General features: G+C 52.1%; 1 protein-coding gene and 1 pseudogene across 3 annotated transcripts in view; one reads left to right on the forward strand and one right to left on the reverse strand.

The window, feature by feature from the left end:
• LOC144155232 (uncharacterized) overlaps nt 1–24,755 on the forward strand; it is a 49,492-nt gene that overhangs the window by 12,022 nt on the left and 12,715 nt on the right. Inside the window, exon 3 of one of the 3 annotated variants that reach the window (XR_013319536.1) lies at nt 4,051–4,069. The exons of 1 other annotated variant lie outside the window; for it this stretch is intronic. The gene's annotated coding sequence lies outside the window, so the exon portion shown is untranslated. Of the gene's footprint in view, nt 1–3,015; nt 4,022–4,050; nt 4,070–24,755 lie in introns of those variants that run through there. One more of the 3 variants, XR_013319535.1, reaches the window with a different exon arrangement.
• Nucleotides 2,222–7,898, reverse strand: LOC144160774 (uncharacterized; annotated as a pseudogene).

Here is a 24,755-nt window from a genome sequence, read left to right on the forward strand (position 1 = left end):
AGCGCGCAAAGCCGGCATCAGCCTGCGGCAGCGCAAGGGATTTTACTTCGTGACAAAGGAAGTTTTATCAGTGACAGACCAAGACAGACCGGCATGGTGAAAAACAAGAAGGCGTAGGAGCGCCGCCTCGGGAACGCTAAACAAACTTTCCACTATTTTGCATAGTTTCCGAGAAGCGGCGCTGGCTGGCGGACACGAAAGCACGCTGGAAGGCTACAGAGCGGGGAAGGGTAGGAGAGAGCAACAGGAGAGTGGCTGTTTGGCCATTTTTCGCTCACGCGTTAGGCAATGTTTATGCAGGCGGCGTTGCTGTGGCGCAAACTTTTCGCATTGAACGGGGGGACGCAGATTGAACGTCAGTGTGGGCACGGTCCGTGCCGCTGCCGCCTTCGAAGGAGAAGAAATAAAAGAAGATGACATCACATCGGGGCTGGTTTTGACGTGCCCCCCCGGGCCGCACCGCCGCATGCCGATGCCGATGACTCGGCGCGCGTGCCCACCCTTGAGTGCCTCCCCCACTATTTTTTTTCTCCTTCTCTCTATATTCCAGCGGTATATCGCATATCCTCTCTCTCGGGGCGGTGGCTTTGCACGGGAGTGGCCGCCTCCCGCTTCCTTTTCCTGATATAGGTGCCGCCGCCTGCCGCCACCACACCCGCCGCTTGTGTTCGCTCTCTCGCCACACGAGTAAATTTTTTTGTACTATTCGATTCTGTTGATTCTACATTGATATATCAGAGGGCCGTAGTTAGCCAAAGATCTCTTTCAAGCAGTCAAATCTAACGCTGGCTAAACTGGGTTCTTCATCGTTTGCAGGGTACATACCGTATTTACTCGCGTAATGAACGCTCTTTTTTTCCCGCAAAACGGAAGCAAAGTTGGGGGTGCGTTTATTACGCGGGGTAATTTTCCGAAAACTTTTTCGGTATGATCAAGAAGGGCCGCAAAGCAAAAAAAAAAAAAAAAATGATTAGACAACCTACCTTTTGCAGTAAATACAAGCGCACACAATTAGCAAGCAAGCCGAGTTTTATTGCACTGCGCTGTCTTTGTTTCTCGGGGATTCACTCTTCGTCCGAGTCGCTAGAGCCGTCATCCAGGTCGCTGGCCACTTCCGAGTTGCACTCCCACAACTGGTCGTCTTCGCTGCCGTCCATTGCATTTGAGATTCCAGTTTTCTTGAAACTTTTGGCGATCAAATCATCTGGCAGCGAGCGCCAAGCCTCCAAGACCCAGGAGCACACGAGTTTGACGGACGGCCTCTTAATCTTGCCGGCCGGCGTCAAGGTGTGCCCTCCTTGGGCCATCCAGTCGGTGTACAGTCGACGCACACTGTCCTTAAAGGGCTTGTTCACGGAAACATCAAGGTGCTGCAGCACCGAAGTGAGTCAACCAGGAATGATGGCGATCTCGGTGCGCAGCTCCTGAAGTTCCCGGCGCACGTTCTCTCCCAGGTGGCCGCGAAAACTGTCCAGCACGAGGAGAGACGGAAGCAGCAGGGCGCCAGGTCGCCGTCTCTAGACAGTACAGACCCAGTCCACCATTAGGTCGGCCGACATCCATCCTTTTTCTTGAGCACGTACATGTATCCCGCACGGAAAGTTCACCTTCGGCACAGTTTTTCTTTTGAATATCACATAGGGTGGCAACTTCCTGCCGTCTGCCGTGATGGCCAGCATTACTGTGAAGCGCTGCTTCTCGGCACCTGTCGTTTTGACAAGCACACTATGTGCCCCTTTTTGCTCAACTGTCCTGCTCATAGGCTCCGGAACGATCGCCGGGTGGCGCTGCACTCTCCCCGGAGGGGGAGTACGCCGGGGCGGCCGCCTATTCGGCACGTGCTTTTTCCGCTGTGCGCGTGCTGCATTTCTCGTGCTAGGAAGAGGGCTGGGTAAAATTTTCTTTCGACTTATGAAAGCATACACATTAGCACGTGTCCAGCAAGTTCGGTTTACACGTAGAGTAGCTACTGGGTCCATTTTTGCCGGTGCTTGTCTTGTCGTCTGCTAGAGACGCGTCGTCTGCTACGCGCCGCTCGAACGGCTGAGCGCCCCGGCGGTTTCACAGGATAAAGTGTGCTCTTTCGTTGTTGTTCTCGCCGTCTGCACAAAAAAGAAAGGCAGAAGGTGCAGCTGGTACGAGGGCGATGTATTTGCGCCTGTGCAGTGTTGGCGCATGCATAAACGGAAACATGTGGCCCTTCAGTCGTGCACGGCATCGACGAAAGAGTGCAGAACAGCTGTGGCGCGTCCAGAACAGCTTGGCTCCCAAGGCTGCCTCCGCTGCTTTTGGTGATAATCAGAGGGGGAAAGCTAAATGGGAAAAAAGGGATTTTGCAGAAGAGAACACTAGTTCTCTGTTGCTCGGGCTGCCTGGAAATAGATAGGGGGTGGGGGGGAGGATCTTTAAGCAATGCTAGAAAACGCCCGCTTCAGTATCTTCAAAAAACCTGAGTCTTGAGTGATGAAAGAATCTGTATGCCGCCCTCCATACAACTTGGACATAAACGCTATCATTCCATTCGGAATAATTGCAACAAGCACTTTCAAAGTGTATCCCCCTTTGTAGTTTGAATACAACGCATGCTGACAATCTGGAATAGAAGGCGTTTCTGTGCGAACCTCAGTGCAATCTATTATAAACGTGCACTTTGGGTAATGCTGTTTGAACGCCGGGGGCATACACCTTCTTATAATCTCTCGTGGTGGTACGAACACAAACTCCTTCAGTGCTACACTTAGGATGTCTAATATCGTTCTGAATGTATTTGACGCTGTTCAGGATGTTACACCGAAGATAGCGGCTAGGGCACTATAAGTTAGCCCAAGCCGTAGCTTGGCGAGGAACAAACACAGCTTGTCTTCAGATGCCACGTCGCTGTTCTTGTAGCGTGAAGAGGGTAGCAAGTTCAAAAGAAGGCTGAACAGAGACAGCATCACCCCGCACACATCTTGCAAAGCTTCTTCATTCTGTTTTAGGGAATCGAAGCCCGAAAATCCACACTTTCTTTTCCAGCTTTCATCGGTGGTGGTGACCTTAATGGAATACACAACGGAAAAATTATTTCACATTTTTATGGTAAGAATTCAATGTGAGATAACATACCATTATTAACATTGCTGTTTATATATAAATAAGCAAGCCGTGATAACGCATAGCGCATAAAAATAAGTTATAAAATTGTATATGAACTGTACTGCCAAACCTTGTCAGTCTGTTCCACGTGGGTAACCTGGCTTGAAGCCTCAACACCATTTGTTGTGGATAAAAAAAATGTCAGTTTCCCAGAGGTCGAGTACTCTGTCTGACATGCCTGAAAAATATCAGAAAAAATGCGAACTGAAATGGAACATACACTAAACATATAATTTCACTCTAAAGTGCATAATTTAAACAGACGCTTCTCCAGCAGCAAAAATGAAGGCGCAAGCATTATGCTCTTACAACATCAGCTCTTTCCAGTGTCTTGCCGAAGGGTGATGCAGCTGTGTGAGCGCTGTCGTCACACTGGGCTGGTTGGCTCCTGGATCGCTCTTGAAATGCGTCGTTGACATTTATTTCATGCTGTTCTTGCAGATATACGTCTTTGGATGTCTCTGGCATCTGCACTGCCGCTCCAGCGTTATCCTTTGATGTTGTTGCTTGGGCTAAACATTTCTGCCACCTGCAGTTCATTAAAACTATTATAGGCTTTTTAATTGCGGAAGAGGTGGCGGGCAACCAAGCCACCACAGCATGCAGACAATTTTCAAAAAATAATTGTGGCTGTGTACAGCGGTAGTGGTTCTGAAATATGCCCGCATTATTTATTTATTTTCGTCCTTTCGGCTGTTACAGGGGTGGGACTTGCTAAGAATGTCAGACCAATACATTCAAATAATACAGTGATTTAAACAGCAACACATCAACCTGGAGACGTTACATGGCATACATTGGAAACACCGACATTGAGGCATCATTATAAATATGATGGCGCTATTTATGCCCCCTTTTTATGCGCAACTTTAAAAAATTCCAATAATCCTTGCCTTTGTGTTCTCGCTTCGTCAGGTGCTCTCTTCCTGTACACCGCTGGAAATATGGTTGGGATGTACGAGGAGTGTTGGCTGATGTCGCTTTTGCAATTGCCAACAAAGGGATTGCTGCATATCCGCGTCCACGGTCTGGGCTCCCATGAAGTGCCGTCAGGACTGTAAAGGAAAGTGTAATGTGTGCACTTAACTAAAGACTGCCGCCCATGCATTGCCGACAATAACACCAATGACGCCGTAGTGAAAGCTTTTATACAAACTATCTTTAAGGGTGTGCGCAATCGACTGCAAAAACTCTGAGGGAATCTCCTCCCAAGAGTCGTAATGTAGGCAAAGACGTCCCCGGTATCTTCGCAATGCGGTTCACAACTCTCGTAACTGCTAATGGCAAATGTAGGAGAAAAAAACGCACGAACTGCAATCAACTTGCCCTGATTCCCTCCAGAACACAAGCTACAATAGCAAGCATTAGCACAGGTAATACAGCCAGGCAAATACTATATATATATATATATATATATATATATTCATGCAGAATGCGAGCCCTATTCCTTATAGAAGTTATCGAACGGCACGAGCTGAACAACTCCCAAGTTCATTTATTATACGTAGCGGGAAGCAATCATTGGCAGCATGCATTTTTTAAGAAAAAAGGAGTCGGGCACTCAGAATAATTTCACAACACTAGTTCGCATTTTCAATGACGGGAAATGTAAACTGAAATTGGAGAATACAATAAAAAATGTGCCACCTACTTTACCCTTCGCACCGCAGTAATCCACGCTTGCCGTCTTTCTTTTTGGTAACCTTTTCGTGGAAATCTGTAGAAGCGCAGCGGTGGGTTGTTATCCGTCTGCTTGCTGCTGTTGTGGCAGCCAACCACGCAACAATATTGTGGGCGACCCTTGGCTGGTCTCACCACCTCAGTCATCGCGAAACGACTGCGTCTGGTGAACGGCTTTTCAGCGCCCTAAGCAGACGCCCGCCGGCCCGCTCCTCCGCGTCTGGCAGTAGCACATGCAATAGATCGCTGTGCAAGCTGTCGCACCCTCCGATCCATTTCTGCCTTCCCCGACCGCTCGAAGTACCTGTCCCCCCTACTCCGGTATGCGAACAAAGCAACAGCCGCCCGCACGAGCCACTTAAGCCAGCACGTACAAAGGGCGGCGGAAAAGCCGCTCACTACCCCGAAACGAAAAGGACGCCGCTTCGCGATACAATCAGCGCTGCCCTCGCCCGGCACACTTTAGCTTCGCCTCCCTATTGGCATGTCGAAGTTAACCGGCGTCTGGTCGGCGTTCCCGATTTGTGACAGGACAAACTGTCGGTCCCACCGCAGGCGGATCACAAACTTGTGGAAGTCCACAATCTTTTGTTCGTAGCACAGAGGTAGGCGCTGACAGAGCGGTGTGCACCTCCTCAAGCACAGTCCATTGCGCCGCATGAAGCGCGTAGTCCACCCATTACTTGCTTTAAAAGTGGTGGAAGGGATGCCGTGCGTCCTTATCATTTCATGGGACACGACGCAGCCTTCCTTTCGTAGGTCCCGGACATATTGTAGGACCTCTTCTTCCACACGTGGAAACTTTCCCGTCTTCGGACCCCTAAAGGCACGCCGCTCCCGATAGTGCGCAGCTTGTCGTGCTGCTTCCGCCAGTATCGCACGCGGACTTCTTCGACTCCGAAATGCCTACCGGCAGCACGGTTCCCATGCTCAAGTGCGTAGTCTACTGCCTTTAACTTAAAACCAGCCTTGTAACTTACATTTCCGCCCATCGCTGACTGCAAAGCGCAAGACAAGCAGAACGCTTTCACTGAAAGGATATGGCTGCCAGAAAACAAGTAGGGCTAGACCACATGCACTGAGCCGACTGAGCGAGAGTGATTGTGATTGGCTGCCCGACAACGCCGCGCCGAAGTGTTTGTTCGTTTTTACTCCGACAGATGGCTCTAGGTTCCATGCGCTATTATCACCAGTGGGAGCGAGTGGAGCGGGAAAGCCACACTACGGCCATTCGCGGGACTGCATGATTGAAAAGTTGGGGGGGCGTTTATTACACGGGGGAAAAAAAAACCCAGTTTTTGAGACTAAATTTCGGGGTGCGTTCATTATGCGAGTGCGTTCATTACGCGAGTAAATACAATAATTTCGCCCCGAATGACTCCCTGAACGCGAAATAAATTTCCCCTGGCAGCATTGACCAGTGCTGCTGCTGTTTGGGGGCCAGCAGCAGCGGCGTCCAGAAGATCCTTGTCCAGTTCTTAAATTGCCCGAACAAGGTAAGCATCTCTGGGAAATTCCCACAGAGCGGGATTTGAGTTACTCAGGTCTTCAGCCACCCATCGGTTTCGCTCCATGTGCGCTTCGAGCTGTCTAATAGCGTCGTTGGATGGACAGGATGCTGAGCAATGGTCTACTACTACCTCTCGCACCGCTCGCTTGTACACAAGAGACGGTGGTGTCGCAATAACGACCACATTCAGATTTGCATCAATCCGTCCGTCAATCACAACCCGGCCATCATGGAAGCGTATTTGCGCTTCAGACTGTACACGCAGTTACCCATGTACGAAATGCCCCCCACACCACCATTTGAAAGAAAAGCCGTCTTGGGAAATGGGGCGGCGGCGGTGAATGATGTGCAATTAAAAGTGACGGAGGATGTAACTAATGAACAAGTAGTAGAAGAAGAAGAAGACGCCGATGAAGGAGAGACGACCCCCCCTCCTACTAGCATTTACAATAAATACAAATTCGTTTACGACCGCACGCTGGACAGAGGCATCGTTGTCGAAGACACGAACTCTACAGATGACTCGTTCGGCGCACCGGAAGAAGATCCCCTCTTAGCATATTCGCGAGATCACGTTATCGAAGGAACAAAAAAATTTTTCAAGGGTAACGGGAGGAAACTGTCTGCCAGATTGACGCTGGTTGGACGTGATCACGTCACTTTCGTAATTCACTACTCTCTCGTCAGTGCCCTTCTTATAGACACGCACTTCGCCCTGGCTTACTTGCCAAACATGCGGCACAACATGATTTACGTTACTTTCTGGAAAAGGTTTCCCCGCATCGACCCCATGCAGGACACCTTTCTGTTCTTTCGTTTCGATGCCTTACACGTCCCACTCTTTCTTTTTGGGAAAAGAGGAGATCCTTTGTACCACCTGACGTCCTATTTGGCTTGCCGAATATTCGATCACAGCAACGAGGCCAGTCTTCACTGGAAGATGGCAAACGACCCGTACAATACAAAGTCACTTTATTACTCCTCGGTCAACAGGGCTAAAGCGGCAAACAACGCAAACGGGAGGGAGAAAAAGACACAAAAGAAAAGAGCAGACGACAAAGACGGAGAAGGGGCTCGCAAAATTAATACCTCCAGGAAATCACCTGGCGGACCTGGGGGGGGGGTGGGGGGGGGGGGTGCAGGCGGTAAGAGACGGGCAGGCCAAAACATTAAGTTTGAAAAAAACAGGACAATGTGTTGAAAAATAACAAATAAAAATTTTTATTCACGTTTATTGTTGGTCTGCTTGTGATGTCCCTTGTGCACCACCTAGAAGAGTGGCGTTGAAAGCGTTTGCTGTGGGCGAGGCGTCAGCAGTCAGTATATGTGCTGTCTCTCTCACGAGATCTAATAGAACCTTGTACTTTTCGTCCGGAATGGTGTAGACGAATTGACTCTTAATGTCTGCTATGCGTCCCTTGATGTGCATTAGGTAGTACGCGTCGTCCTTGGACGTATTTTCTCCAAGGTCGTTGTTTATTTCTGTGATTGCATCTTTGTGATGTTCCCTTAGTGCCTTGAAATCTGTAACAAGCTTTTCGGGCTGCTTTTGGTGGGGGGCGGCATCTGTCATTTCTACGATGTCATTTTTCGACATTTATGCCTCGACAGTCTCAACAATAAAATTTCTATCGTCTTCCTCGCTGCTCGTTCTTTTCTGAGCCTGTTGTGTCGGAAGCAGCCGTTATATACCTCCTTTTCCCGGTTAATTTTGGAAAAAAATTCACGCGCTGAAAGGAACGTGCACTGTACCGGTGCATTTCTATCTATTTCTCGTTCGATATCGCGGCAGTATTCGTCACCGCTCGAGTGACCCCAGAACGCGTTTTTCGGAAACGACGCCAAAAGACGCCTGTCCTTGTTTTGAGAATACGCGGCCAAAACGAACGACGGGTGGTACGCGGAGCGGAGAAATTTCTGCATGAATGCCTTGCTCACTAGCTGCTCCTGAGGGGCAGCCGCTATCAAGCTCTCTCTTCCACCTGCTGTCGGTGCTGTGGCGGCCGCAGCAGCTGTCGATGACGCAGGTAGCACCGAAGAACACGCCACGCTGTAAGGATGAATGTAACGCGTAACGTACGGATGACGGGCCAATCCTTCCCATTCTTCTATCGAAATCCATGAACCTCTCCTGATCAGCTGGCTGAAAATTCTATCGAAGTCTATCATGGTGGTGAGCGTCTTGTTTGTAGATGTAGCCGCGATCTTTTCGCGCTCTCCGTCCGAGTACATGGCGCACTCGTCGACCGTGTTTAACACGATCAGTAAAGATAAGTACATGTTTTGCCTTATGTCTCTCGTCACCGACACTGACACCGGTAGGTTTATCTTCATGGTCTGCATATAGCAGTCATTAATACTTTTGTTGGGCGTCTCCCGTCACTGACTGCGTGATGGGTAGGTTTACCCTTGTTATCTGTATATAGCAGCCATTAATACTTCCATTGGGCATCTCCCGCCACCGAATGCGAGATGAGGAGGCTTATCTTTGCTCTCAACTGTCTTTCCACATTGTCTGTCGACTTCCTGGGACACACAAGCTCCTAATGGAGTACAAGCGGGCCTGTCTGTCTGTCGGCTTCCTGGGACACACAAGCTCCTAATAGAGTGCAAGCGGGTCTCGAAAGTCTGCATACATCCCTCTTGTTTGTTCGTACTGCAGCAATAGATGCATTGGATCTGCAGATACAATGTCTCATGCTCTATGGCAGTCTCCAGAGTTCAGAGTTGGCGCGGTTGTAGGCTTCGGTGGCAGCGTAGGCTGTTTGACTTCAAGTGTTCCTCTTCTCCTGCAGATGGCACATAGGCAGGAGCATGTCTATGCATAGGCAACAGTGTATTATAGTGCTGGCACTCCTGGGCAAGTCGACAGGAGGTAATGCAGTTCAGCTGGGGGGGTCAAAACACTGGGTATGACAGCTGACTTCACTGGGAAGAGGGTGGGGGGAGGAATAATTGTGCCACTATCACAACAGCGTTTTTACTTGTATTGATTGTTGAGGAAGGAACACTGCGTGAGGTAGATGGGAACAATGAGCACTTTTATGTCCACTCGTGAGAAAGCAGAATGGCAAAAAGTTGACGTATAGCACATGGCTTTCGAGGTGTCTGCTATATTCCAACACTCAAGTTCCTTGTGTATCCTTGAAGGGGCCTTTAGTTTGTGGGCATAATGGGCCTAGCTGCGGGATAGCAAACGACCCCGGCTAGCTTCGTTAGAGACGTTGAGCGCCGATGTGAGCTCGATGGTCCCTTGTGGGCCTAAGTGGGGTTCAGGGTATTTCCCCTCGCCAGGAAATGACCTATCCAAAATGCCCCATAGAGGTTCGCGGCGTCCACAAGGGAGACACCGCGACGGGTTCGACTCACCGACAAAGGTGACGACAGGCTCCAAAGGGCCAGGACGAACCGGGGGTTTATTGACCGAGTCGTACAGTGCATAATAACGCCAAGACCGGGTTAATAACTACACTGTACTGACGCACGCCCTACGGCGTCGCCCAAACAGGCGACCATGGTCGAGGCTGCACGTAGGCTGCTCGCAAGGTAGGAAGAGGCCTACCCTGCGCGTCCGATCAGGGCCAAAAACAGCCCCCAGCCGGACGGCGCGGCGGGGAGGAGACGAGCCAACCTGGGACAAGGAATGCCCCGGTGGTCCGGCTCCTACCTCCTCCATTCCCCATCTCCCGTATCCATGGGGCAAGCCCGCGAAGCGCGTGCATTGTGTTTATAAGGAGCGGGGGAGAGGAGGCAGGAGGCTGGGCAAAGAGGAGCGGCAACGGGGCGGTAGGCGCCCGTCGGCGCGTCGGCCCGCGGGGTGACGTCACAAGCGCGGGAAAGCACGCTCGTTCGAAGGCCACGCTCGCGGGAAAAGGAACGGGGGATCGAGCGGACCCCCACATCCCCCCCTCCTCAAAACCGAGCCCGGTCTAAGCGGACCGGGCAACGCAGCCTCCAAAAAGCAGGAACAAGCAGGGAACGGGAAAGGGGGGTTGGACGCCTACTTTTATTGGGACTCCGTGGCTTGGGGTGCCATGATCACGTCCTCCAGCTCGGCCGTCGTGAAGGCGGGCATCGCTAAGACCTGCGACGCGATGGCCGCGGCGAAGGCCCCGTTGGAGGCGAGAGCCTGGACCACGGCCTCCAGCTGGGCCGGCGGGAGCTCCGGAGTGGATTCCGGACGGGGGGGGCGCTGGCGGCCAGGGTGGTCGAGGTCCCCACCGGCGGATGCAGGGGCGGCCTCCTCGTCATGCCGCCCCAGGTCGAGCGGCAAAGTTCGGCCCTGGAACGGCTGGTACAAGCGGGCCTCCGGGATGGCCCGCTCGCCCTTCCTCTGGCGCTTCCACCATTTTGACGAGAAGAAGCTCGTCGGCGGGCTGGTTGGCCCCTCTTGGTATGTCCACGTGGCCACCTGGCGGACCTTCTTCGGCGGCGGCGGCAGCTGCTCGGACGGTGGGCCTGAAGATGGAGGGGGCTGCAGCGGGGCGCGCGGGCGCCGCTGCGAGGCGCACATGAAGGGCGCGCCGTAGCAGCAGCGGTGCCCTCCGTTCATGTGCGCGGGCCACATGGCCGAAGAGGGCTGCTTCTGCCTCTTGCGACGTCCTTGCCACGGGTGGGCTCACCCGGGCAGGCCATGCTCGCGGTGACGGCCTGGGAGTCGGGAGGATAAGCAGCAGCGGGAGCAGCGGCCGGCGAAGTCGGCAGGCTACCGGAGATGCTGGCGGCGGGACAGCGGACCACCACGTGGGCCAGATGCCGGGGGCCGAGGTGGAGCCGGTGCACACGCTGACTGACGACCGAATGACGTGGGCAACGAGGGTCGGTCAACTACTGACCCCCGAAAACCAGCGTTGCCAGATCGGAAAGGGGCTTCGGCACCAAATCCTGGCCGAAATTTCTTTCACCAGCACTAAAATATGGCTCCTTGACGTATTTCCGACTTTTTTACCTTTTTACAGCGAAAAATGGAAGCAGTATACCTTTCGTTGGTCGGAAAATTTCGTGGCGTAGCTATACTAGGGACCTTAGGCGTAAACACTCTCAGGCGACATTTTGTAGTTTCGTTTTCTAATGTGGCGATCCTAGCGGCCCGGAGCCGCTGCGGGGCGTGGGTTTCATTTTCCCTCATTCCTTCTCTCTCCACCTCACGGGGCCGGCGCATAAACCAGAAATAAACCTGCCTCTCGTAACGAAATCTCAGGAATTTGATTTTTGGGTGTAACTTGCATATAAACCAAAATGACTAGGTGTGTAGGGTGGCCAAATTAGCTGCTTACTTGGCCCCTTGGACACCATCATCCGAGTTTTGGAATTAACACAGTTCAGCCCGTAACACTGATTGGGAGGTTCACTCGTCACAGCACAATAAAAAAGGCATAAAGCAGCTGTGTGGCACATTACCAGCAGTGTTACTTTTTAATGTACCTAGTTTATAAGATGTTGGTGCTGGCTACTCCTTACACTGGAAATTCAAAATAATGAAGGCCACCGATACGCAAGAAAGACGTACCACATAATATTGCACTTAATGACACTCATAGTCTAAATTCAACTTACATTAATTCTGTTCAGCACTAAGAAAAATAAACGCAGAAGAACGAAGTCCAATCCAAACACAACACGATGATAAAGTTCAGTTCATAAAAGAAGTCAAGCTTCCAGAAAACAACTGATAAGCACTAAATACAGTCGCATATAACACTACACTTCACACAAGTCCAGTCACGCTGACATGGAATATCTCTTGACAAATAAAGCACTTCCATCACTGATATCCATTTGAATATGGAACATAAACAAATAGGATACATAAAAACACTAACAAGTGCCGGAGCTCACTACACTGATTCGTACATCTCTGACGTAAACCGTCGAAGCATGTCATCAGTTGCCATAAACTGCACGCAGCAGCCAGACTTCAGTGACAATGTTGTGCGAATGCGCACAATTGCATCCAGCGTAGCAACAGACATCTTATTTCTGTACTTAGTCTTGATGCAGGTGACATGGCTAAAAACCCTTTCCACTACAGCGTTGGACACTGGGCAAGAAAGGCAAGCTAAGGCATAGAGGGCTAACTCTTTGTATGGTCTCTCTCCTAGCCCGTTTTTATACTGGGATACTCCATTCCAGAATAATGTTCTGTCATCCGGCACTTTGCCATCAAAAACGGGCTCTTCAGCCCAGAAATGTACCACGATTTTCCTGTACTGCTCTTCCAAAACGTCTTGCTCTTCCTCCAAGAGGTGGTGGAAGGGAAGCTGTTCAAAAGGGTAGCGTGCAATTTGTGACAGCACCCTTGATGGATGAAGGGCGCTTAGGCCTTTAAAAAAGCTGCTGATTGCCAGGAAGGCGGTTCTCAACCTCTCGCAGCAAGGCATTTAAAAAATCTTGGCAGCGCTGCTTTAAATTTTGCACCGACACTTCGTCTACAGTTGATCCGCCACTCTTGCTGCGACGAGAAAGTTCATTGGCAAAACGTGCGCCGAAGTCCGTCATGGCTACGGAAAGCTTTTGCCCCTGACTGTTCGTGACTCTCGACTTTAGGGCCCTGTGGTGCATTTCGAGCTCCTTCTGCATTTTTTCTGGATCCGCATTAAGAGATTGAAAAAATGCATTGATTTTCTCAAATTCGAGAACGACTGGAGACAAAAAACAAAAAATAAAGGTAGTTCACGTCGTCGTGTAGCATGTCGTGAAGTGTGCGAGCTTTGTACCTGACATCTTGCGCACCTTCGAGCATGGCACACTTAAAGTACGACTTCAGTTCCTCCCAGTTCTCGAGAAGTCGCTTAATAACGCGTCCCCTTACTAGCCACCGCGTGGTGGATGCCTTCATGAAAGGAAAATGTGTCTTGCTTTTTTCGTTCTCGCCTTCCTCCTCCCTAAGAGCTTCAAAAAGGTTTATGTAATTCTTACGCCGCAGTGTGCTGTGTAAAAACCAGCCAGGAATTTCAATCAGCAGGTAGCCCAAATTTGAAGGCAAAACTTCAAATGCTTTCTGTACGCACAGGGCCAGGGAGTGGGACACGCATTTGTTGAGAACACAATTTGGCGATTCTTTCTTAATTCTCGACCACACACTGTTATGCTCTCCCACCATAACAGCCGCGCCATCACAGGCAATGCCAATGCAATCGGCAAAAGCTAGACTGTGCTCTCAAAGACACTCAGTGAGAGTGAGGAAGAGGGCTTCACCAGTAGCCTGTACCACTGGGTACAGTCCCAAGAAGGCAGCTTTAATTTCGCCTATTTTCTCACTGAAATATCGTGAGCGCACTGCAAGCAGCTTTTCGGTAGCACATCAGTGCTCTCGTCAACCATCAGCGAAAACTTTTTCCCTTTCATGTCGGAAATAAGTTAGTCTCTAAGGCTAGGCGAAATCACTGAATTTAACAAGGTGGTGCACTTCGTGCGATGAAGTCGGAGGTTCTCGAGGATGCTGCCTGTGGCATTCATTTTTACCACGTCACTAATGTGATCGATAGCTGCGGTTGAGCAGTGGCAGCATGTTGGCACAGCTAGCTGCAACTCAGCGCGCGTCAATTTGTCAGGCACACTTTGCTTATTTTTTCCGGAAAGATCAGGACCTGGGAAATTGACGTCGACTTCACAATCTCCGTGTGCTGTGCTCCGTCTGCATGTCTTGTCAGCGTTCTGCGGTGGGGCTTTAGGGACTTACGGCAGAGCTTGCAGAACGGAAGTCTTGCGTTTCCTGACACCACACTAGTCAGCCACGGGAATTCTTTCTCCCACGAATCCAAATATTTCCTGCTGCCGTCATACGATTGTCTTGGTCTTTTACCACGCTTCTGCGCATCACCACCACTGCCGGAATCGCTGCCGTTGTTCTCTTTTCTGTGCTTGCTTTGGCAGTTCATTATGCAGTCTCTCTAGCCTAGAAATTAATGAAAGAAATGTAAAAACAACGATAACACTGCGTATCAAACAATATACAATACGTGTAAAAGACATACGATCACGACAACAGAGTGCACGCAGACTACATGTGATGCGCAGGGCCGTACTAGACATTTTTTTCGGGAGGGGAAGGGGGGGGGTTATGGCTTGGCCCTGCCCCCCCCCCCCCCTCCCATCAAAGAAGAAATTTGCCCACCGATGGCACTTTTTTTTTTCTCTGGGACGCTAAATAGTGCAAGGCGGTAGGAAATTAGGACTTTTAATGCCGAAACTGACCGTCGGGATTCGGGAGTGCCCCGCTGTGGCCGAAGGGTTAGGGTACTGAAAGCGATAAATATTACGGCCACACGATGTAGACGAATGTTCCGCAGATATGAGAATTTCGCTCCTGATTTAATTTCTGAACTTGGGTCATTATGCACCGTAGCTAAACATTGGTTATGAGGCGTGTTGGAGTGGCGGGCTGGGGCTCAATCTAGCCTACCTTGGAGATTATTAACCAATACCGCGCGCACGGGGTTGTTCTCGTTGTTCGGCTCACCATAAAAACTGCTCTAATTAATTCTGTGTGTATTTTATAGATGCAGTACGTTTTCTAAAATGAGCCTTAAATTAATAATAAATCTCTTCGGCAGCGATGTATACATCACATGGTATAGCTGCGACAAGCATTATATATACCTTTGAAGGTACGTTTGACTTTCTTCTAATTTGAAAAATGTCATGTCAAGAAGCCCAAGCGTTTGTAGCCACCCGTGGCAGTGCAATAATGGGCGAACCAAGCAAAATATGTACAGAAAGCCCCGCTTAAGTGCTCTGTCAGCCACAGGTAACTATATCCACGTAATAAGGTTTAAACAGCAGGTTCCGCACAGTTGTGGTTGGGAAGTTAAGAGTTTGTCACAATCCCCTGCCCGCTTGCGCTACCAAGAGGTTGGTCGGCCTGTGCGTTTGCACGTGTGTCCAAATTGTGGGGACAAGAGATTTAATTGACAAGCAATATATACTAACAAAGCCCAACCGCATGGCGGCTTGCGTACGCAGACGCTTAGGACGGAGCGCGCGACAGAGGAATAATACGTGACACTGACTGGTTGTCTTTACCGTCCCTTGCCAGCCTAATGCCAATACATCCTGCAACAGCATTCAAGCTGAATTGTATGCCACTTGTTAAATATTTGTTCGTGTGAACTCTACATCTTCCACAGTGATCATTCAACGTGCACTCATTAAATACTAATACCGTCAAAAAACGCACAAGCGCCATAAAATATTTCATTTAAGTGAAACCACATTTAGTTCAGCATGCCAGTAAAGTACTGATTTCAAACACATGAAAACTTCCTGGCTTTTTAACTAACACCAAAAACAGATTTCACCAGCGTGCCTGCTATGAAAAAGCTATATGGCGGACATTTGCCGACTAAGGTACATGTGTATATCGTACAGTGAAAAATTCCGACCCACCCATTGCTTCAGCCAAATATTTTCAGCTCCCCTGCCTGCCTAGACAAAGGTATTTCAGAATCGCCACTAACAACAGCGTGCCTTGTGCAAAATGCCTCAAAGCAAAGCAGTGGCATCCTGACAATCTAGTGCGCCAACACGGCCGACTAAAATCACCTCGTTTTGAACCCCCCTTCAATATTTCTGGGAAGGGGAAAAATCTGCACTGCAATTTGCACTGCATCAGCACCGCATCGAGGAGGAGGGAGCAGGAGGGAGGGAGCAGGAGGGTCGAGGCGGAGGGAAGCCTGGCTCGCCCCGAGGCAAAACGGATCCATATGTCCTTAGCGAAGCGGCAACGTGTTCCCACGGGAAAACTTCCTGCGGTCAAAGTTCCTCCATCTGGTTCGGAGTAGCCGGGGCACACACACAACCGTCACATCCGCCCACTCTAGGAGAAGAGTTTTGCCACTGCAAAAGTCTTGAATCGCACCCGTGTAGGCATACACATTATGCGAACCGCAAAGTTCGGTCGTGGAGCACGGCACAGTTTGCAGGTTGGGCAATAAAGACACAGGGGAAGAGGCACCACTAAAGCACATAACAAGGCACATTGTCGCCTCTATAAACTTGACCCTAGCGATCGTCGTGAAAACTTCAACTGTACAAGTACAACAGAAATTGAACAAAAAGTACGGGTTGCGGAAGTTAGGAATTTTGCCCCAGAAGCATCACCTACCATCGCGTGTTAGGGAGGGTAAGATGCAGCACCCCTGCTTCGCAAGGCATAATCGTGCAATGGCTGAGGGCGGCCGCCTCCCGTGGCTGAAAGGAACGATTGGATGGAATTCTGAATAATTTCATCGATCACAGCTTCGGGCGCATGTCCCCGAACGGGCTCGCTGTTGGGCTACTGCATTCAGGGGACGGGGGTCGTGGCCTGTCTCTGTCAGCCACCGTTACCGGCTGTTGCTCATTTCCGGTTTCGCATACAGCAATTTTGAGTTTGTTTACATTCAAAATTTTCTCCTCTTTCGTTTGGACCTCGCGGATTCTGCACGTGACGTCAGAGAGCTTCTCGACCACGCGGAATGGGCCTTTCCATTTCGGCGCGAGTTTTTTGGTCAGTCCGGGTGTCCGGAATTCTACCTTCACGAAAACTTTGTCGCCTACCTCGAAACAGCTGGGTCGGCCTTTTAGATCAGAGCGCGCCTTTCTCTTTTCTGCTGTTTTGACGAGAGCCTCGGCCGCCAGCCGGTGTGATATGAAGAGGCGTCGAGCCAGTTCCGCACGGTAATCCTCCATGGTGTTGTAATGAATCTTAGCCGCCTCACCGTCGACGCTCGGCATCGTTGCGTTGCGCCCGTGGAGGAGGAAAAAGGGGGTTCCGTTGGTGCCCTCATGAACCGCGGTGTTGTAAGCGAACGTCGCGAAAGGAAGCCACTGATCCCAATCTCGTTGGTCATGAGCGACAAAATGAGACAACATGCCCACCAACGTTTGGTTCAGCATTTCTACGGCGTCGTTACATTCAGGATGATACGCAATCGTTTGTAGCTTCTTGATACCTAAGAGATCGTAGACCTCTTTCATGACCCGGGAGACAAAGTTTGTACCCTGATCGGTCAGCAGCTGTTCGGGCACACCGTGTCGCAGTACTACCTTTTCTACAAATGCTCTCGCAACCGTTTCTGCTTTCTGGTCAACTAAAGGAACAGCTTCCGCGTAGCGGCTCAAATGGTCCACGAAGACCAATATGTACTTGATTGATTCTGGGGTTTAACGCGCCGACGCAACGCAGGCGATGAGGCACGCCGTAGTGGAGGGCTCCGGATTAATTTTGACCACCTGGGGATCTTTATCGTGCGCCGAAATATCGTACACACGGGCGTTTTTGCTTTTCGCCTCCATCAGAAAAGCGGCCGCCGCGGCCGGGAATCGAACCCGCGACCTCGTGCTCAGCAGCGCAATGCCTTAGCCACTGAGCCACCGCGGCGGGTCCAATATGTACTTGCTCCCCGCTGAGGTAGTCGGCAGTAGACCCACTATGTCCATCGCTGTGCGCTGAAATGGGGTGCTAAGCCTCTCAAACACCTGTAAAGGAGCACGCTTCTGATTCTTGGGGGTTTTGTGAACGGCACAGGAGAGGCATTTGCGACAGTACTCCACAACGTCTCGTCGCATCCCAGGCCAAAAATACGCCCTGCTAATCCTTTGACGCGTCTTATGGGCCCCATGGTGACCCGCGTACGGAGCATCGTGGTGAAGTCGTAACAGCTCGCCTCTCATGGAGGCCGGTACCACCAGACGCCCTTTAGTATCGTCTGGTTTGCCTGTGAACCGGACTAGTCCTCTGTCATCCACCTAGTACTGCGCATCACGACCGCCGGCCTGAAGTGACTTGAGGATGGGCTGCAGCTGCGGGTCGTCGTCCTGTTCCCGCTTTATATGGGCCTCTTCAACTACCGGCGCGAAACCCTCGACTACCCGGACTGCTGCCGTACTCAATGTATCGGCGTTCTGATTCGCTTTCCCTGCCCTGTGAATGACTTCGAAGTCGTACTCCTGCAAGAGTAGGTTCCATCTCGCTAGCCTCGAGTTCGGGTCGCGTGCGCTATCAGCCATTTAAAGGGCTGGCAGTCAGTGACAATGCGGAAGTGCTGCCTGTACAGAAAACACCGGAAATGGCGGACGGCCCATACTACGGCGAGGCATTCCTGTTCCATGGCTCCATACTTCTGCTCCGTGGAGTTTAACTGGCGACCCGCGTATGCTATCGGATGTTCCTTCCCCTCAAACTCCTGTGATAGCACCGCTCCTACAGCCACCTTCGACGCGTCTGTCGCGAGCGTGAATGGTCTACTGAAATCGGGGAACCTTAACACTGGAGCCTCCGTCAACTTCATTTTCATAGAAGAGAAGGCCATCTGCTCTACTTCGCCCCAGTAGAACGGTTTCTTGGTGGTAAGTTGTGTCAAGTGACAAGCCTGCGCTGCGAAGTTGGGAATGTGTCGCCGATAATAGGACAAAAGGCCCAGGAATTGCTGCACCTCGGTCTTTGTCTTGGGCTCGGGGAAGTCGCGCACGCACTGTACTTTACCCGGGTCGGGACGCACACCTTCTGCCGATACAATATGTCCGAGGTATTTGACTTCGGGCCTAAGGAACTGGCATTTGGAAGGTTTGAGTTTAAGGCCCGCCGCCTGTATTCTCTGGAATACATTCCGCAGGTCGGTCAGGTGGTCCTCAAATGAGCTGCTGTACACCATAATGTCATCGAGATACACATGACAGACCTTGCCCAACAGTCCTGCCAAGATGACGTCGGCCGTGCGTTGCCATACGGCGGCGCTGTTAACTAACCCATTGGCATACGTCGCCACTGGTAATGCCGTGACGGCGTGTTGAAAGCGGTCTTTTCCCTGTCATTCTCGTGCATTTCTATCCGCCAATAGCCGGAAGCCATATCCACGACTGAAAAACTTCGCGGAGCCTAGCTCTGGCAGCGTCTCAGAAATGTTCGGTAGCGGGTACGGGTCTATGCGAGTCACACGGTCTAAATCGCGGTAGTCAACGACAAAACGATATGACCCGTCCGGTGTCTCGACCAGCAGCGCCGGCGCACCCCACGAAGACGTAGAGTGCTCAATGATCCCCTGGTCCAGCAAATCGTTAACCTGCTTGTCCATATCGTCTCTCTTGGCATAAGGAATTCGGTATGCCCTACGATAGACAGGCGCTGCGTCGTTAGTAGGAATCCGGTGCTTTATCACCTCGCAGTGGCCGATGTCAGTGTTTCCCGTGGAAAAGGCAGAGCTAAACTCAGAGATCAGATCCCGAATGCGGGATTTCTCGCATTCGCTGACGTGGGAAAGGTCAAACTTATTGCACAAGTCGGCCGTGCTGATAAGCCTGCAAACTGCCTCCTCCACCGGCTGTTCGGTCACGACGGCGGGAACGAGGACCCCGACCACTTTGTTGTGAGGTAATCTGACTTCTTGAAGTGTAGTGTTTACAATGGGCACCGGCAACCGGCCGTCTTCGGAGCATCTAACTAAGGAGTAGGCTCCGGCAAGCCCAGATACATCTACTAGAGCAGTTTCTGCGACGCCCAAACGCCCATACGCCGGTTTACAAGCGACCTGGCCTGCCAGCACGCACTCGCTTAACGGCGGTAGTATGCCTTCCTCTGCAAGGCGGATTGTGGTTCTCTCCGTCGTGAGCCAATCTCCGGGATTTTTGGTCCTGTCGACCTTACCAGCCCAATTTACAAGGGGTATTTCGACTCCGTCTAAGCTTAGTGTCCCCTTGCTCTGCAACAGGTCTATTCCCTGCTCTGAGAGAATGTTTTGGCCGATAAGGCCGGCTACCGGCAACATGGCTTTTTCCGTGCAAACAAAAAACCTTGCCGTGAAATGGCGATCTCCCAACAACACAGGCACTTCACAACACGCGACCGTTTCTAAGGTATCGCCCGTGATGCCGACTAGGTTCGCTTTCTGTTCTACCTGCCTAAGTTTCTGCTTCTAGTCCGGCATAGCCTCATCGAGAGCGCTATGTCTTAAAAGGCTGACCTTGGAACCAGTGTCTACCGTATTTACTCGCATAATCCTCGCACTTTTTTTTTCGGAAAAGTCAATGCAAAGTTTGGGGTGCGAGAATTATGCGGGGAAAAAAAAATCCGGTGCACAGTGTTGCCAATTTGCCTTATGCCAATCCCGCTAAATGTAGCGGTCGTTTTTTGTATAGGTAAGCTCAGTGTTGTCAACAGCAGCTATTTCTTTTTATTTTATTATTTACAACGTAAACAGTCTCCCGTCGATTAGCGATCATGAAATTGCCGCCTTTGCTTTCTGGCGCGCGCCTTATCTCGTCGTCGGTGACGCCGAAGCGCCTGCCTGCGGCACGGTTGCCGTGCTCGATCGCGTACTCTTTCGCTTTCAATTTGAAAGCGGCAGTGTAGCTGGCGTTCCTCCCCATGGCGAAGCGGCACCAAGCACAAAACAATTAGATCAAAAAGTTCTCAAAACGGCAGCGAGCTATCCACCGCTGACGCGAGTGACTCACTGACTGCTGCCGCTCAACGGCGGGACCACGACGGCGATACGACGACACGACAGCGGGCTGCGCGAACACCGTCTAGTTGCGCGCACGCGAAACATGCGCGAAACCGGCTCAAGGACATCGAGTAAATGGAGCTTTCAAGGACAGTGTGAGTAGCGTGTTAGGGCGCCTAGGGAGTAGCCATGCAGGTTGTTAGGGCGCCTGGATGGCCTTGAAAACACAGCGCTCTCCGCCGAACGGAGAGGCGGCGGGGGAGGGCGCGCGCGTTGGAGAGTGCGTGCACCATGCGGGTTTCGCGAGCAGGCAACTTTCGCCGCTGCAAAGTTGGGGGTGCGAGGATTATGCGAGGAACCAAAAAATTCAAGTTTTGGTGGCTCACATTAGGGGTGCGAGGATTACGCGAGTGCGAGGATTACGCGAGTAAATACGGTATTAGGCATTTCAACAGAGCTCCATTCAAGCCGCATTCTACAATCGGGCTTGCCTCCCCACAAATGTTTATAACAGCAGTCTGAGCACCCCTTTCGTTTTCCGCCTCCACGCGTTTATCTGGGGAAGGGGGCCCTAATAGTTTCCCTGGTTCGTCTCGGAAGCGCTTGTGTTTGGGTTCCCCCTTGCTCGGGTGCCGCTGTCAGCGCGCCCGTTCCCTCTACAGTTCCTCGAAAAGTGGCCGTACTTCCCGCAGTTGTAACAGGCCCCCCGTCGCGGAGAACTCCCCCTCCGGCTGTCGCGGTAGCGCATTTGTTTGTTTTGAAGTTCGATGCTAGCCTCCAAAAGCTGCTCAACCCTTTCAAGGCGCGCATGCAGCTCGTCGGTCTGCCTGTCGCCTTCCCGCACGCTGCGTACGGGCGCATGACCGCTATTCACCGCTCGTTCGTTCCTCTCCTCTTGTACGGCTGCGTCGACCACCTCATCCAAGGTTTTGGGGCCTCGGGAGAGCGTGAACCTTTTAATCGGATCCCTTAGCCCCTTCAGGAATTGGGTTCGGAGTTGCTCGTCGAGGAGCTCTCTGCGGATTTCGCGCTTCGATTCGGGCTCCACGTCACCACGTCCGCCCATAGCTGCGTTGCCCAACGTGCGGAGCCTCGCCGCAAACAATTGCACGTCCTCAGCGTCTTTTTGACTGCGCACATAAATTTGCGCAATTTTTCGCACTCGGGCTCAGTGTCGAACAGCTTTTGTGCCCGTTCCTTGAACTCAGCGTAGGTTTTAGCCGCAGCCGCGGCCTCATCATGCCATGCAACATCATATGCTGCACCAACCATTTTACAGCGTGCAATGCCTACCAACTGCTCGTCAGACCACCCGCTGAGACCTCCTACTGCCTCCAGGACATGCAAAAAGTCAACAATGTTGACCCCGTGTGTATCTCCCGTGAAGGACGGAACATGCCACCCAATGCCATAACACTCGCGCCTTTCACGCTCGCTTGGGTCATAGTAGCCTCTGCCATGGTGTCTCGTTTCCTCCTAGCGTGAGGGTGAAATCTCACGCTGTAGCTCTGCGATTTAGCCTACGTAGATCCCACCGCTGCCACCATGTGTGACGCTCGTTAATTGGTTAGTCACAGCTTATATTAAGGTGGGTCCATGCAGAGCTTGGAGGAAATGAGACACACTGAGGCGGGCGAAAAACGGTAACAATTAGTTTAATGGGGTGCCTCAGTGGTGCCGGCTTCCTCACCAGGTTGGGCAGACTCGTTCGAGTTGCAGGGGTGGTCAATCGTCGACGGGACGCCGATGGGTCAAGTGGGTCTCGGGGCCAGGAGATAGAGGTAGTGCTGCGCGTTGGATCCGCGGGCCGGAACGGGAGACAGTACCGGACCGGTAGTTCGGCGGGCTCGAGGTGTAGGCCGCGGTCAGGAAGGGGAGGCCGGGCAGGACCGGTAGCTCGGCGGGCTCGAGGTGTGGACCGGGGCAGGAAACGCTGGCAGCGTGCGGGCTCTTGGGAGGGACGCGCTTTCGAATTGCTCCTACGGCAGCCTCCGAACAGCAAGACGGTCGCCCCAAATCTGCCCCCGATCCCCTCCGTCCGCTCCTCTTTATCTCCTCCTCCTCCTACGTCCGAGCAGCGGCGGGGAAGAGGGGGAGAAGGGCCGGCTTCAAGCGGCGGTGGTCGATGCGGCTGTCTGCACCTGTCAAGGGCGTGTTGAGCAGGAGGGAAGCCTGGCTCGCCCCGAGGCAAAACGGAACCATATGTCCTTAGCGAAGCGGCCGCGCGTTCCCACGGGAAAACTTACTCCGGTCAAAGTTCCTCCATCCCCGCACGGGGCACCTTGAGCAATCTTGGTGACGGTACTGGCGATACCGCGGACCCCGAGCCCCCAAACATACGCTGGATCCAACCGTGGCAATGTGTTTATAGGTGGAGGGTTAGAAGCCGTGAACGGTGGCCGTCGGAGCCCAGGTCAAGCTCCGGCGGATGGGCTCCCTGTCTGTTCACCAGGCAGGGAGCTCCGGGACCTCTTTGGCTACCAGGGTAAGGTCAAAGGAGAAAGTACCCCCGTCTCCCTGCTTTCCAATGTGTCATATGGCATTTTCCAAACCCCCCCCCCAAACGTGATCGGCCCCCGAAAAGGGGCCGCACCGAAGTTTCGTACCCACCTCTTTCAACAACTGTCTTGTCAACAACCGCAAATAACTATGCTCGCTTTCTTGTGATTGAGTCTGCTGACTCAGCGCGACCTGTCGCATCCATGTCCGTATTCTTGATCTCTAAATTTCTGCAAAGCACCATAGGTGGCAAATATCAAGCTAAAAAGCTCAGGACCGGAGAAATCCTGGTAGAAGTCAATGTTGAACAACAAGCCCGCACTCTTCTTGCACAAACCCGCATTCATGATCTCGACATCAGGGTCACGCCACACAGGAGCCTGAACAGCTCTCAGGGTGTGATTTCTGAGACAGATCTCCTGACGGAAACAGATGCCGACCTTCTCGAAGGTTTAAAGGATAAGGGCGTCACAGCTGTGCGGCGCATCACGATGCGCAGGGACGACAAGATAATCCCCACCAAACACATCATCCTGACCTTTGACCGCTCGGCACTTCCACAATATATAAATGCAGGCTTCATCCGATGCTCCATTCGACCTTACATTCCGAACCCGCGCCGCTGCTTCAAGTGCCAGCGGTTCGGGCACAGTACAAACTCTTGCCGTGGCCGAATGACTTGTGCAAAATGCGCCGCGTACGATCACCCCAGTGACAACTGCCCATCCAACACCCTCACGTGTGTGAACTGCGGGGGGCCGCATGCAGCGTACTCCCGCAAATGTGAAAAATTTCACACAGAGAAAAAGATCATCAACATCAAGATAACTGAGAACATCACCTTCCCAGAGGCGCGAAAGAGGTTCGCCTCTTTCCCCCTGGGGAGGTACGCCGACGCGGCTCGCCGGGGGGCGGAGCGGCGTCTGGTGTCTACAGGGACCCAGTTCAGCGAGTCTGACCTGGTCCCTCCCCCGCCCCCCCCTGGGGTGCCTCAGGCAGCCCAACCCGCCACCACGCCGCTTGCTGAGGCAGCAGCGGTTGTGGTGACAACCTCTTCTGTAGGGACCGGTGCCGCTCCCGCCTCCGCCTCCCCGTCCTCCAGTGCGTTGGAGGCTACCGAGGTGATGGACACCACGGGCCCCGCATCGGCTCCCACCGCCACCGCACCGCCCGTGCCACTTTTGGCGTCCCCGACGCCCGCGGCGGTGGCGGCTCAAACGAAGGGCTCCCGAATGGGGGCCAAGTCTGGGGGGCCCGGTCCGTCGGGCACCCCTCGGACATCCGACGACGAGATGGATGTCGGGCCGTTCCTGCCTGCAACGCAGCGCAAGGAGCGGCCTCCGACGCCCAAGCCAGCAGCAGAAAGGCCCAAAAAGCCAAATCCTAGAGTAACAGCCCCGAAAGACACATGAACACAAATACACACAGACTTCAGTAGCTTCTAAATCTCCATAATGGGAAGAGAAAATATTAGTCAATGGAACTGTAGAGGCCTCATTAAAAATCTT

Source organism: Haemaphysalis longicornis, unplaced genomic scaffold (genome assembly GCF_048455015.1).
Source record: "Haemaphysalis longicornis isolate Haplotype H1 unplaced genomic scaffold, Haemaphysalis longicornis Haplotype H1 scaffold_1, whole genome shotgun sequence".
Taxonomy (NCBI): Eukaryota; Metazoa; Arthropoda; class Arachnida; order Ixodida; family Ixodidae; genus Haemaphysalis; species Haemaphysalis longicornis.